Genomic DNA, 16,055 nt, shown 5'->3' on the forward strand with positions numbered 1-16,055 from the left:
AGGTCCCTTGCCTTCTATTGGTTTAAGTTTTTTAAAGCCAGCTGCTGTTGTGACAATCTGTTTGACTAATCTGTGAGTATGATGATTGGGGTATGGGGTACCTTAGAAACCCCAGCAGTTCAAATAAGAACTATACAGATTCACATAATTGTTCCAAGCAAGAAATGCATAAAAAATTTTCCCAGTTTGGAAAGCTCTAAAAAAACATTCTATATTTATTAATCCATATTTTTAATCTATTTTTTAAAATTAAGATAAGAGTAATATATAGTATTATAATAGCTACAGTTTAAATACAGCTACTACAAGACTATTTTATATTAATAAGATTTTATGAGCATATATGCAAGTGTAACCATAAATAAGGTGAGTAATCAGTTAGCTGAAAGTGTAAGGGCTCAGTTTTGTACACCTGAGTGAGTTTGGAAAAATGAAGCTATAAATAGTGTTATCATAATGATAAGGAAGACACAGAATGTTCACATTCCCTGATTGAATAAAACCTTTAAGTACATATGAATCTGTGAATTGATTTGGATGGGACTACTCATGCTTCAGGGTTAATTGCAATACAGAACTGGGACCCGATGAGGGAAGTCACCAACTTTCAGTGAGCATGTCATTACAGCAGCAAAGTTTAGAGGCAGATTATTAAATGTTTTCAGGTGCCTAAAGAGTAGATAAATGGGATTTTCAAAAGGTACCTCTAGATTTATCTGAAAAAAGGATACAGTGACTGCCTAAGTGAAATATTAAGGTTAATTTATGAACTTAATTCCAAAATTACAAACCCAGCATCTTACTTATTTGAAATGTTACCCTTACAGGTTCCTAAAAGAAATCAACACCTAAAAGTTCATCAAGAATTCAGTAATTTAATGATTAATCTGACCAAATGTAGACATAAATTTTAGGCTAGTCATCCTAGGTACCCTTAATAATAATTAGAAAGAAATAGTCACTTTAGGGATGGTTCTCTCTCCACCAGCAACACAGGGTGCCTATTCTGATCAACATGTTAAATAAAACGGAAGAGAGACATGTCATTCAATAATATAAAAACATCTAAATATACATGAGATGAATCCTATAAGTTATGTCAAACTTTTCAGGGAAGCCATACAATGTTTTTCACATTAGAAAGTTAGCAGCTTTTTTTCTGCCTGCTGTTCTCTCCTGGGATGTTATTCAGAAACAGACAAACTTTAGGGAAGATTTTCAGCAATTCAACCACCTAGATGGAAGACTATCAACAAATGAGAATCAGTGAAAAGAAGAAAAAGAAGTGATTTGACTGCTTAGGATGTATAAATGAGATTTAGAGTTGAAAAGTGTGTTACTGCTGTTAAAATAAAGGAGGAAGACAGCTATTAAAACAATGCTTCCTTTAAGGAACAAGAACTTCATAAGAAATATAAGCCTAGACATAGTTGTGGCCATGAAATTAATATGAAAGAGACAAGAATAGTTCCCTCAGCTGTTTTTTGAAAACACAGAGCGAATAATTGCTAATACAGATCCCAAAGAAGAAATAGAAGACAGGATTCCATTAAAGCTGTGTATTGGGTCTGGCTGAGATGGAGTTAATTTTCCCCATAGCAGCCCTCATAGTGCTGTGCTTTATACTGGTAGCTAGAAAGGTGTTAATAACACACCAGTGTTTTGGTCACTGCTGAGCAGTGCTCATACAGCATCAAGGCTGTCTCTCCAACCTCACCATTAGGCTGAGGGTAAGCAAGATCTTGGGAGGGTACATAGCCAGGACAGCTGACTCAAACTGACCACAGGGATATTACATACCATATGACATCTGTTCAGCAATAAAAGCTAAGAGAAAGGAGGAGGAATGGGGGGCATTAATTTTTTATGATGTTTGTCTTCTGGAGCAACTGCTATGTGTACTGAAGCCGTGCTTCCTGGGAAGTGACTAGACATTGCCTGTTGATGGGAAATAGATAATAAATCTTTTGTTTTCCTTTGCTTTTGCATGACCTTTGCTTTTGTTTTATTAAACTGTCTTTATCTCAGCCCATGAGACTTTCATTATATTTTCTTTTCCCTGTTCAGTTGAGGAGGAAAAGTGATAAAGTGGATTTGTTGGGCACCTAGCATCCAGCCAGGGTCAACCCACCACAAGCTGCTACAGGAACAAAATTCTTCTAAAGAAGAGAGCCCAGCAATGGGAATAGGAATTTGTAGTTTTCCCCAAAAAATGTTGTTCTGTCCATCTCAAGAGTTCCTTACAGGTAAGAAAAAGCCCATCATCATTTCACTGGAAATTCCTGACGTCATCTCCTCCCATGACCTAGTGCTGACCCACTCTTCATTGTAGCTCAATTTCACCCAGCAATGAAAATATGACTAAAGCTAAAAGCTAATTGTTTTTTCCTCTCCATGGGGGAAATGAATCAGGAATGTGTTAAGTTTATAACTCAATTCTTTAGAAGGTATACCCTACATTAATGCCTAAAGCAGTGTTTTCTTAAAGGAAGGAGAGCTCTGACATTTATTAGAACTCATGGATTAAAAGAATGCAAATACCAACAACCATTTGTCTTTGAAAGGTCAAGGTACATTGATTGAAAGCAAATCAAATGAGGCTGTATTTAGTACTTTAAAAAGTTCTAAACATCCTCTTTACATAATCATTAAAGACTAGAAAGGTACAACAACTCTTTGTAGTTTGGCTTAAAGCACTTTATTTCAATTCTTAGTAAACTTCAGATAAATAGATAGAACTTCATTTACTTTACTGTGAGAGAAAATGGGATGTTTATACATAATTTATACATAATGTACTTTAGAATCTACATATTTTCTTGTTTTCTCAGAACCTTACTTGGAGATGAAATATGTTTAAATAAAATAATGAAAACAATTACAATAAAAATAACCTTACTTGGACCATGAATAATAATGACATGTAAGAGAACTAACTTTAAAATACATCTGTCCAATTAAAACAGTCAAGATGGTTTTAGTTTCATCAACACAAAAAAATTTTGAATAGCCACTTATTATAGCACTTGTTCCCATTTGGACCTGCCATTATATAATTGAATCTGTGCTTATACATGTTATGACTGAAGTTTTTATTCCAGATAACAACAGGAGTATCCTTAGATTTTCAGAGTGGGTGATATACTTGTGCAAAGGAACAACCAAGAGTTCTATGGATATTTGCTATACACTTTTGCAACTACAAAACAGAATACAGAAGATAGAGCACTACCTAGATACAAACCTTATTCTGGTTTCAGAAGTGCAAACTTGAAATAGAAACAGCTAAGGCAAGTAACATGTGGGGTTTACCTTCAGTAATTTATCAACACTTTATACAGATAATATATCTGATGTTACCTTATCTAGACCTTTGAGTCTTGCTACCACACTGATTACTGTTTACCTCTTTATAATGTAGACCTTCACATTCTATGAGGTTTTTTGGTCTTTGGTCTGAGTTCTCTCCACTTCTTCCTGATTTTTTTCCATAACCATCCATAACCTCACCACAACTTGGTTTTGATTGTCACATTCATTTTTTAGGACAATCCTCTGTATAGAAGCCTTAGCTCATACATTATTCTCTTTTTGTCATGGGAGTTTATCCAATAGTTGAGAATTTTGTCACAGGGAAAAATTGCCTCTGCCATACAGGTGGAACTTGTACTCTATAGAGTTTTTTAAAAGAGAGGACTACTTATTCTGATTATTTATTCTCTGGCATATACTAAAATGATGGACTTGGGAATTGTTGAATTGAAGGTGTGTGTGCAGCCTTCTAGGCAGGAAGTGTAGAGTGTTGGTGGTCTCAGTATGCCCATGAAAAATGGTGGTACTTACCATTTGTGCCAAAGAGTTTTTACTAAAGTACCTTGTGGTAGTAATCAGCTCTTTAATAAAATCAAGCTCAAAAAACCAAAATGTCTTCCCAGCTGCAACTTTCTTTCTTTTGACTGAGAGATTCTGATTTATTTATTTATTTATTTATTTATTTATTTTTAAATGAAGCTTTTACACTAGAAAAGAAGCTGTGTGACTAGAAAAGGAATAAAGGAAAAGAACTGGTAGGACAAATTCCACTGGCCCTAAACCAGCAATATTGAACATATGAGCCCCTGAAGGTTACAGAAAATCTTTACACCAGACTGATTTATTCTCATAGAGATCTGTCTCTAGCTACCATGGTGATCAGCATTCAATCTGTAGATTGTATATCAGGAAATGACAGCTCTCTAAGAGAAGCCAGAGTGAGCAGTAATGTCTGTAATGAGTTCTCGAGTTCTGGAGCACACAGTGGTTTACTCAGTCCTTTGCTTTCCTCTGCTTCAGAGAAGACAATAGTTGTTATGATCCCAGGGACAATGGAGGAAGAGATGTGGGGAAAGAAAAATGTGTAATTTGGAGAACAATATAGAAAAATGAGCACAGAGGTTTTTTCCTTTCCTTTCTTGCCCCACAAAGCACTTTCCTATTTTTTCTCTGGTTGAGCTTCATTTTGTAACTGCCATGTAGGACTCTGGACTATGCAATTGCTCTCAATATGTCCTTCATTAACAAGGGGGAAAAAAATGTGATGTTTGTAAGAATTCTAACGTAGTCTGGTTGATAAAAGTTCAGTTGGTAAATTATTCTCTTCAGTGAGGTAGACCAATAGCTACGCATTAAAATTCCAAAACAAACAAAACAGCTAGATAAGACAAATAGTTATTTATACAAATCATGGAAGTAAACTTGTTGTCTCATACTTTTTAGGAAGAAAAGCTAATATAGACTCTTGGTGGCATCTCTTGTTCAAGAAAAAATTCCCACAGAAGTACGAGAGAGAAAGAAGACAAGGGGGGGTGGGGAAGGGAGGTTAATAATGTCTTAGAACTGACTGAGGAAAAAATATTGAGTAAATGGAAATAGCTGAGCAGATACAGCAAGGAATGAAATTCATAGACAAAACTGAGAAAACACAGAGATTATTTTGTTTATTGTGAACATATTCCATTTCCTCCTAGGGTGTAATCTAAAATATCCCTTTCCTGTTCTTTGGTAACTATTAATCTTATAATATACTGGGTAAGTTAGAAGAACTGAGATACTCCTGATTTCTGAGGTGGCTACTGGATGTCTTAAGGCACCCACTTCATAAAGTAAGGCTCCCAAAATCAGCTTCTTGACAATTTAATGAGAGGAGTTTCCAAAAACCCAAACTCTCAGCTGTTGTCTCTGGTTTCATTGAAGGTGCTTGGATGATCTACCACAAGATGAGGCACATACATGAAACAACAAAGCATAGCATTCACTCGCAAGTGGGTAAAAAAAACCAAAAACACAAACAACTCTACCAGTGTGGATACTTAAAAGGAAAGAGGAAAACACTGAGTGATTTTAGGTAGATAACCCTATGAAATATTGGTAAGTCAGGGGAAAAACATTCCATTCATTACACCCACCACTCTAGCAGTTATACTTGACACAGCTTTACCACACATTGTTGTCAGCATAACTTTGAAGAGGAACAGAAAGACATGAAAAGGCAGGAACTGCAGTTCTACATGTAACTTCATCTGAAAGGCATTTGTCTAACTTTAGGCCAGACACTTCTTCACAAGATGACAGAGGCCTTTTGTGGAGAAACACTTCTAGTACAGTAAAACCTAAACCAGAGACATTAGTTTTCATGAAAGTGACTTGATATTCCACCTAGCTGAATCTGAAATGGTAATAGCAAAATCTGATTCTTTCAAAGTTTGAACACAATCTACAGTACATGAACAAGACTACATTGACATTTGCTGCATGTTGCTATTCTTAGCTTCCTAGTCAAACTCTAATACCACTTCAAGATTCACTTAAATAGAATATTTATTCCAGTAAATAATGTCTTTACAAGTAGACATAGGAAACATTTCTGACTACTTTATCATGTGTCTCTCCATTTGAAATGTTATTGTATTTTGAATTTTATATTTATTGAAAAAAATTGAAAATACCGGAGTTTCTGAGTTTCATCAATCCTTAGTGGACAATGAGGTCAAATCCAATATCACAGATGCCAAGGCAAAACTTCCCTCTAAGTTTAAGCAGTAAATTTCATTCCATATTTTTCGTTCTCTTTATGTGACATGTCAGAATCTTTAGGAGAGCACAATGGACACAAGGTGGAGCCAAAGTCCCTTGAAACAAAGTATTTATTAATTAGTCTTTTTTTTTTTCTTTTTTAACTGAGACGTCTTTTGAAAGATTCAAGTGAGAATAAGCTCCAAATCCAGCATTTGAAACAAGTTGTTAAAAAAACTAGCAATGGAACGTAGCTATTACTGTCTATAATTTAATCATAAGGGAATTAATACATTTTACTAATGGAAAAATTAAACACATTTTCCAGCCCATATTTTGTTTTTAAAGCACATATCCATATTTACTAAGATTATTGTTCTTTAAAACTCAAAGAAAAATGCAAATTCACAATCAGTTTTGGATGTTTTTCTTAAAAAAACCCAAAATGCCACAAAAACCAACAACAAAGACAAAACCAAAAGCAAACCCTTGTTCTTTATTCTTATTTCATTAGGTTTTTGACTGAATATTTTATTGTTTGCATTTTTTTATTTTATGCCAACTTTAATTATGATATGTGGAAGAAAAAGGAATTATAGTCTAGATTACATGTATTATTTGGTTTTGTTGACACTAAAACACTTTGGAAAGCTAAGAGTAAAGTGAGAGGGAATTTAAAGCTCCTCTCATTCTAATGTGGAATGATGAATCTTTAATCCTCTGAACTGCGTTGATAAGGATTATCATTACTCCATGAAGTAAGCATATTTTATATCAACTCCTCTATGTTTTCAACAGCATGGCTCATCAAACTGTATTTCATGCACTCTGAAACTTGAGAATATTTATTTTGTCTTCCTTTCCTGACAGTACACTTGAAGGATCAGATGACTGATATTATTTTACAGCTGTCACCATCATCTAGTTCCACCAATCTATGCACATTTTCATAAAACAAATGAAAGAGACTGGAAATTAGGGTCACACTCCTACTCATGTTAATAGCTCCAGAATTTAAATGATAAAAAGGACTGAGACTTCAAAACTAGCCATGCTAGAACTGAAACTGATGACTTACATATTTGAATTGTCTGTATTTTCCTTTTGTTTTATCACAAAAACATTCAGATGTTTACCCAAAAAGAACTTCCCAAGAGCTGAGGTTTTCCTTGAGCCACAGCCTTAGTTAACACTTTTGCTGTTGGAGGCTCATCACACTGATGCTGAAAAGAAAGGTGGGAAGATCTTCAAGCACACAAACCCAGACTCACTTAATTAATAGTAAAAAATTTCTCAGAATTATTAGTAAGTATGTTTAGCTGTTGACACATAAATGGCCCATAATGCTGACTTGAAAATTATATGCATTTTTAACTATATAGGAATATTGACACTGACATAGATTCAGTGTAACCAGGTGTGAATGAAATATTTACTGAGTAAAAAAATAATAAAATTAAAAAAGGAAACAAAAACAAAACAAACAAACCAAACAAACAAACAAACAAACAAAAAAAAAGGAAAGGATCCCCAGGTATGACAGTGTGATAGAACAGAATAGGGAATACTTTCTTCCCTATGACTGCTATCACATGCTTGCACAGTAATGAATGAATCTTATCTCCTAGATGCTTAAGAAAAATAATGTATAAACAACAAGCATCTTCAAAACCATTGCAAAAAATGCTTGTTACATGCTACTGCTTCTCTGCTTTTACATTAATAGTCTAATTCCCTTATAATCAGATTTCAGAATTAAAAAAAAAAAAAATATTTAGTAGTTTGGGGTTTTTTTCAAATCTTAAAGATCACTATATTCACCTACGAGACCTAGCTCTGTACAGTGAAAATTAGTACAAGTGAAAGAGGAAACTGGAAATTTAAATTTCTCCCTTACTGCTTCTGGCCTGTTTGGTTTTATTTTTTATCTCCTGAAAATGGAACTCACTGACTGCTACAGCTTATGTTTAGATCTGGGCAGTAGTTCTAAACATAAAAGAGAATATGCTGAAATATAACCAGCTTAAATATTCTGAACTGGAACATTGAATTTCAGGACTGCAAACTGTCAGTTGTTTTAAAAGCCATTCCTTTAAGGGGGGTGGGGAGAAACATGAAAGCTGTGTACTTGGAAGAAGAAAAACATACACAAAAAGCTGTGTCAGATTGTTGCAGTGAAAATAAATCTGACTTCTCAGCCACATTCAAAGTCAAGCTGCCACAAAATTCTGAAAGGTATCATACAAGCCAAGAGCTGTATTAAGCACAGGAGCATAAAGTAGTTCAACTATTACAGTCAAGTGAAATCAGTACATTCAGTGTCTACTTCAGCTCTGTAAGTGAAGGAAAGGACAATATATTACTACAAATTAACTTAACCTGACTGTGCTTTACAAAGTGAAAAGAAAATAAACACAAATAATAAAGCATTTACTGTCAAATTAATTGACAAAACTACTAAACACAGAATAAGCATCTGACAACCAACTTTTACAGGGTTTGTATCAAAGGAAAGGAAAGCTAGAAAGACATAGATGAAATTGAAATTACTTTTTCCATATACTTAGGCCAACTGGGAACTACTGACCCGTCAGTCTCACCTCTGAGCATGGAAAGATCATGGAACAGATCCTCCTAGAAGCTATGCTAAGGCATGTGGAGGACAGGGAGGTGGTTTGAAACAGTCAGCATGGCTTCACCAAGGACAAGTTTTGCCTGACCAACCTAGTGGCCTTCTATGAATGAGGTACTACATCAGCGGACAAGGGAAGAGCTATGATGTTGTCCACCTGGACTTCTGTGAGGCCTTTGACAGAGTCCCCCAAAATATCCTTCTCTCTAAATTGGATTTGATATAGATTTGATGGATGGACTATTTGGTGGATAAAGAATACGCTGGATAGTTGCATCCGAAGAGTAGTGGTCAATGTCCAGATGGAGATCTGTGACGGGTGTTGTCCTTCAGGAGTCTGTATCAGGACCAGTACTGTTTAATATCTTCATCAGTGACACAGACAGTGGGATTGAGTGCATTTTCAACAAATTTGCAGATGACACGAAGCTGAGTGGTGTGGTTGACACACCTGAGGGATGGGATGCCTTTCAGAGGAACCTGGTTAAGCTTGAGAAGTGAGCCCGTGTGAACCTCATGAGGTTCAACAAGGCCAAGTGCAAGGTCCTGCACATGGATCTGGGCAACCCCTGATATCAGTACACGCTGGGGGATAAGTGGATTGAGAGCAGCCCTGTAGGGAAGGACTTGGGGGTATTGGTGGATGAAAAGCTGTACATGAGCCAGCAATATGTGCTCGCAGCCCAGAAAGCCAACTGTATCCCAGTCTGCATAAAAAGAAGCATGACTAGCAGGTTGAGGAAGGTGAGTCTGCCCCTCTATTCCATCCTGGTGAGACCCCCACCTGGAGCACTGCATCCAGCTTGGGATCCTCAGCACAGAAAAGACATGGCCCTGTTGGAGCGGGTGCAGAAGAGGGTCACGAAAACAATCAGAAGGATGAAATACCTCTCCTAAGAGGACAGACTGAGAGAGTTGGGGTTGTTCAGCCTGAAGAAAAGAAGGCTCTGAGGAGATCTTGTTGCAGCCTTTCAATACTTAAAGGAGACATATAAGAAAGATGGAGACAGACTTTTTAATAGGGCCTGTAGCAACATGACAAGGGGTAATGATTTTAAACTAACAGAGTGTAGATTTAGACTAGATATAAGAAAGAAATTTTTTATGATGAGGGCGGTAAAACAGGTTGCCCAGAGAGGCTGTAGATGTCCCATCCCTGGAAACATTCAAGGTCAGGATGGACTGGGCTTTGAGAAACCTGATTGAGTTGAAGATGTCCCTGCTCATTGCAGGGGGATGGACTAAATGACCTTTAAAGGTCCCTTCCAACCCAAACTATTGTATGATTCTATGAACTGTTTTCATATAAATGTGGAATAAATCTCATGATGTCTTTACTTTTGATCATGTGTGATCTTAAGTGTGCTCCCAAATTTGAGGTGTCTATGCAAAATAGCTTTGGCTACATTATATTATGGTGTGGTTGAACTCCCGTTTGTTTTGGATGCTTGCCAAGCTGTTGTGCTCACCTCACCCATTGTTCACTCTCCTGACTTATGCACCATCTATAGGGCTCATTTTTTAAGGAAGCCCAGTAGGAAAGCCTTCATTTTTTAAGGAAACTGTTCTCAGAAAATTGATGGTACTCAGTATGCTGTGTAACTAAGTAGGTTTTTGGATTTACCTGTACATCCTAAATTCTGGAGGAAAAGTTGTTAGGTTTCATAGTGAAGGTAATTTATTTATACTAGAATGCACTAGAAAGCAAAAGAATGTACTTTAAACCTCATTTTTTTTTATTATTATTTTTGTAAGTAGCTTATTAAAGATTCAAATAAAAATATCTCTTTGGAAAAACATCAAAATGCACATTTAAAAAAAAAAAAAGAAATTTAATGGAAACCAAATATTTAAGGATGAAAATTAAATAAACAGTGACATAGTTCAGCCAAAAATGAAAATATTCATCTGGGAAATAATAAAAAGATGCTTTCTGATTTGAAACAATGTAATTAATGTATTAACTGTCTCAATTAATCCAAACTTACGTTATTTTCATAAATATTTTAATGAGATATCTCTGAGGGATTTTGTCAAAAATTTTGCCCAGTTCCAGTTTGAATTGCTGAGTATTTCCTTATTCTTATCTATTATAAAATCTAGAAGAAAGTTTTTCTTGAAAAGAAATATGGATTTCAGCTTACTCCCTCAATAATTTCATTTGAATAAGAACCCAGCAAAATTGGGTAGGAATGCAAAATTCTCTTCATTGACTGCAATGTAAGTCACATCTGCTTATCAGTCCTCAAGACACTGTTAACACAACCTTCTTAAAAACACTGCTTGCAAAACAGATACAAAGCTCTGAGGCTTTTAGGTCCATAAGCAAAATCATAGCTGACTATAGATGTAAAGTCTAATTCCACTGAGATCAGAAATATTTGAAACACCTTATATAGAAAAAGAAAATCTAGTTTAAGAATGCTGTCTTGATGTGACACAAGTAATCTTGACAGTTATGGAGCTAGGAAATAGATAATGAAAATTCTTGCTTTGAAGTTCCAGTTTCTCAGATTTGATATTCAGGTTTTGTAATTCTAATGGTTTCAAAGATGCTACCCAAATATCCTCATCAGTGCTTCCACCCCTTCTTGCCCCTGCAGGTATTCAGCTGTGCTATGCCTCGCTGAATTGTCCAGTTCCTTTTTCTGACACTGAGCAAGAGATGAAAAAGGGGGGGGGGGGGGGGAAGGCAAACAAAAAAAGGAAGACACAAAAAGGAGAAAAAGATTGACATAAGGACAAATAGAAGAAATAGACTTCTGTTCAAGGAGCCTTAAATTCCTCCTTTCTTTCAAAATATTTCCTACTGCAAAAGACAAATTACCATGAATAAACTTCAACTCCTATTACACAAAATGTTCCCTCTCTATGGAAAAAGAAAGAATATGAAGACTGTGAGATCTGTATGCACAAATGCATCTGTATCCATAGCTGCAAAAATAGATGTAGAAACCTCACTAACTTGAATCTTGAACAAATAGCCTTAGGATTTAAACTTACTAAACATCTTCTTTTGAAACAATACTTGTGTCAGTAGAACCTGTGGCCTGGGAGTACCCCAGCATTTTAATTATTTATCTTGAATGATCTGGGGAAAATATATCACACAGTCTTTCTCAGTTGAAATCTATTTAGCAACAATGCCTACCTGATCCCATTTTAGGTGGGTAAAAGAGGTTACTATTAATATTCTAAATTCTTAATCTCTTAATCTTAATAAAATAATTATATTTTATGGCAAGGATTTTCAAAGGTTGTTAGTGTAATCTATGAAAATATTATTTTTAAATGCATTTTAAAAATTGTTGGGTTTGTTTTCAGTTAAAATTCTGGGTTTATATTTGAAGATAAATAAAAGTAAGTTCTGGTGCTCATTCACTCTCTTTGTATAATCCTTCAATATTAATTTCTTTCGTAAATAAACATTTAAAAAAAACAAACAAACAAACACAAAAAAAAACCCAAACAAAAAAAAAAACACAAAAAATGCAAAAAACCTTTTAAAAGCTTCTTATATTTAAACTTTTTTATTTGTCCAGAAGTTACAGAATTCCAGAACAAATTACTACTATTGTTGACTCACACACAATACTGATAAGAATTGGTCTTTTAAAACATTCAGGTTTGGAAACAATGTGTGGTATTTGTCTGCCCTTACTGTAGATGTTTGAAAGTCTGAACTTCTCATCCTACCCTCTGTTTCAGCTAATAGATAGAAGTCCCCTCTAGAGTATGGTTAACTCTTCCTGAGGAGGGCAAGGATTCAAGTGAAATGAATCCTTGCTTGGAAACATTTGTACCTCGCCATTTGAGAATAGAGGGATCCTTAGGTGACCATCTCACTTCAGATATCTAAGTTTTATACATATGTATATAAAACTAGGGAATCTCATCTAGAATTGCACAGCCAATATTCAATATGCATTCAGTATATTCAAGAAAATACTGAAAGACCTGCAACCTTTGATAAAAAAAAAAAAATTAAAACACATTCCAGAATGTTCTTTCTCCTGAAATGATGTGTCAAATACTTGTTTGGATTCTTCAGTAGTAGCAAACTGATCATACTTCTAATAATTGCTAAACACTTATTCATGTAATGCATTTTACTCCATTCATTTACTGCTGTCATTGACAACTATCTATCTACTCTGGAGGCAGCAGTTCACAATGCAGTCTGACAAAAACAGTCTTTACAACATTCCACTGTTAGATGTTCTTTTGCATAATACAGCCTTCACAACCTGACTTCAAGGATCCTTCTAACAGTAGCTACAGAGCAGGCGAGGAAGAGAAAATTACTGCATAAACAGCAAATTCTATTAATCTTCTGTCAATGAACTACACAGAGAATCCAGCTGAAAAAGAATAATTGTCTAGATGTTTGTGAGATTTATGATTAAGCCCATCACCCAGTTCCTGGCATGTGCTGTCTTGTCAGGCTACTCATAAGTTACAACAAATTAGGAACACCATCTGCAAAAAGCTGTTCTCATGCAGTAGGATTGGTCATAAATAATAAAAGAGCATATCCTCATCTCAGGTACACCATCCCGTGTCAATGTAACAATAACTTCCAATTCTATATTTTAAATTGAGTCATATGCATTATGTTTTACCTTTCAGAAGTAATAGATGAGTTTTTACTTAAAGTAATGACACTTAATGGAATATGGGGGGAAATATATTGACTGCTTCCTTTAAAAACTAAATTTCATGCTATGCATTTCTTATAGAAAAATTTTGGGAGTTAAGTGGACTAGTAAATTGCTGAAAACTTTTTTTATTGCTTAAATATATTTATATATTTTCTGTGGAAGAAAACCAAAATAATTATAAACCAATAATAAACAGCTTTATACCAAGACACATCAAAATTATTTTATATTTTTCCAACATGATAATGCTAGATGGGATTTATTCAAAGGAGCTTAAAGAAGTTAGACATCTAATTGCCATTACAATTCATTTGCTTGTTTGAAAGTCCCTGCTAGTGTGTGTGTCTGCATGTAAATATCTGTGAAAATATAGATACGTATGCGTGTGTGTAGTTTTCAGTATCTATGTGTTTGTAATACAATGAGAAATGAGATGAATAACAGGAAATAGGTTATCAGATACTTCATCAACATCCTCAGCTGAAAAGAATTCCTAAGACTTCTCTGCTTTGTTGAGGGGCATCTTCAATGGAATATTCTAACGGTGTTCTGCAACTTTCAGTTTTTGGAAATATTTCCCATTATGACTGATCAGAGGATAGATACTTCCATCTGTTGTACTATTACCCTGCCATATTCATCAATGGTTCTAGTTTTTTCATCTTAACCTTTTCTACTCATATTGAATTTTTGCCCAAATTATTATTTGTTTTCTCATTCTCTGACTTGCCCTTCATGTTGTTAGGTTGACAGTCTGAAGTAATCTTCATTGAGGGCAACAGAAGAGAAGCAAATTAAAGTTGTTTTATATGTGTGTGTGAGCAAACCGAATTATTATTTTACTTATGGTTGCATGTTGTTGGTGTTGGATTTTTGGAAGCCCTCAAGAAACCAAGGGACTATATTAACAGTCAACCTGTAATAATCACAGATTCTATAGCTTTTACTATCAGAACTCTATTGTCTTCTTTGAACATTGATGGGATGAATTTGCTCCACTGTTACTGTATAGTTCACCCTAGAATGTGAACGTAAATCTGTGTAAATGTCCAGCAGAACAATCTCCCAGGAAGAAATACTGCAGCTCATCTATGAACATGAGGGTAGTACAATGAGAAATTGAGCCAGAGAATTGCAGTTTTCCATAAGGGAGACATATATGGTGACTGAATAATGAGTCGGTGACTCAACATCTGTTATTTTCCTGGAAGGTTTCTTACATCTTGATACACCATTGTCTTATATACTTGGCTGTGAATACTGCTAGAGTAGACAGTCCAATATACCTAAGTAGGAAAAACAAACCATACCTGTTTTCTATTGAGGGTTATTAAAATCAGCCAGGACTGAAGAAGTTGAAAGTGCCTCTGGTGATCCCACCTATCAGTTCTAGCAGACAAATATTCTAAAACTTTTTAGTGGACTCTATAAAGTCTTAATAATCAAAATGTGAAGAAAATTCCATAAGATATAATGAGCTAGATCCTGTAGCCCTTATACTAAGATAGTTTCCCACTGGAATGCTTGCAGACATGGCCCATGTGAACAAGAACTGTGTGGCAATGCATAAAAATTTCTGCATCCCTGAAGTGCCTTCATATGCCAAGGATTACATTAATATTTACACTCCTTTCCGAGTTGTCATTTACACTCCTAACTTCCTCAGTTTGTTTTTTTCACAAAGTGACATAGAGTAAAAGGATGAAAGGATGAAAGTTCTGCTTGGAGAAGATATGCAAACTGGGGGCAGAAGGCTCTTCAAATCCACACTGCACTCTGCAACCAAGTAAACAACAGTCAGAATCAAACACTGTCGGTCCCGGCAGCATTGCGTTCTCCCTTACTCAAGTATCAATTTGAAATAATGTCATTGGCTTCAGTATGCTCCCTCCAGATATACACTGGTGTCACTAGGAGGAGAAAGGAGCCCAAATTTAGTTGTTGAAAGGGCATTTTTCTGGTTTTAAGATCTTTTTTATTAAATTGTCTCTTGGTACGTCTGTTTTATCCTAGAATTTGATTCCAGTGAAACTTGTATTATTCATCCATTTCTAATAAATATGTCATTTTAACCATTTTTAACAGTAAAAATGTATTTTTCTTATGTTTAGATGGAATTTCCCACATTTAATTTGTGTCCATTGTCTCATTATGCTGAGAACTAGTGAGAATTATCCATCTCTTTCTTTTTTTCTATTTCCTTCCATCAGGTGTTTATACACATTGATAAGATTACCCTGAGACTGCTTTTCTTCAGGCTGAACAGTCCAAGCTTTTTCTGCCTCTCGCCATATGACAGATGTTCCAGTTCTTTAATAACCTTTGTTGCCTTTCACTGGACTCACTCCAGTAACTCCTTATCTTTTTTATGATGGGGAGCCCAGAATTGGACACAGCACTCCAGAGGTGGCCTCACCAGTGCTGAGTAGAGAGGAAGGATCATGTACCTTGTCCTGCTGGTAATACTCTTCTCAGTGCATTCTCAGGATGCCGTTGACCTTCTTTGCTGCAAGGGTGCATTGCTGTCTCGTGATCAGCTTGTTGTCCACCAAGTCACCAAATTCTGTCTTGGAAAAGCTATTTTCCATCTGGTCAGCCCCTGGCCTATACTTATTATTCTTCCCCAGGTGGAAAACTTGGTATCTTCGTCTCCTCCAAGCATTCATCAGTCCTCAAAGAGGGTCCCTTTCCCCCCACAAAAAGAATCAAAA

This window comes from Strix uralensis, chromosome 2 (genome assembly GCF_047716275.1).
Source record: "Strix uralensis isolate ZFMK-TIS-50842 chromosome 2, bStrUra1, whole genome shotgun sequence".
In the NCBI taxonomy this organism is placed as follows: domain Eukaryota; kingdom Metazoa; phylum Chordata; class Aves; order Strigiformes; family Strigidae; genus Strix; species Strix uralensis.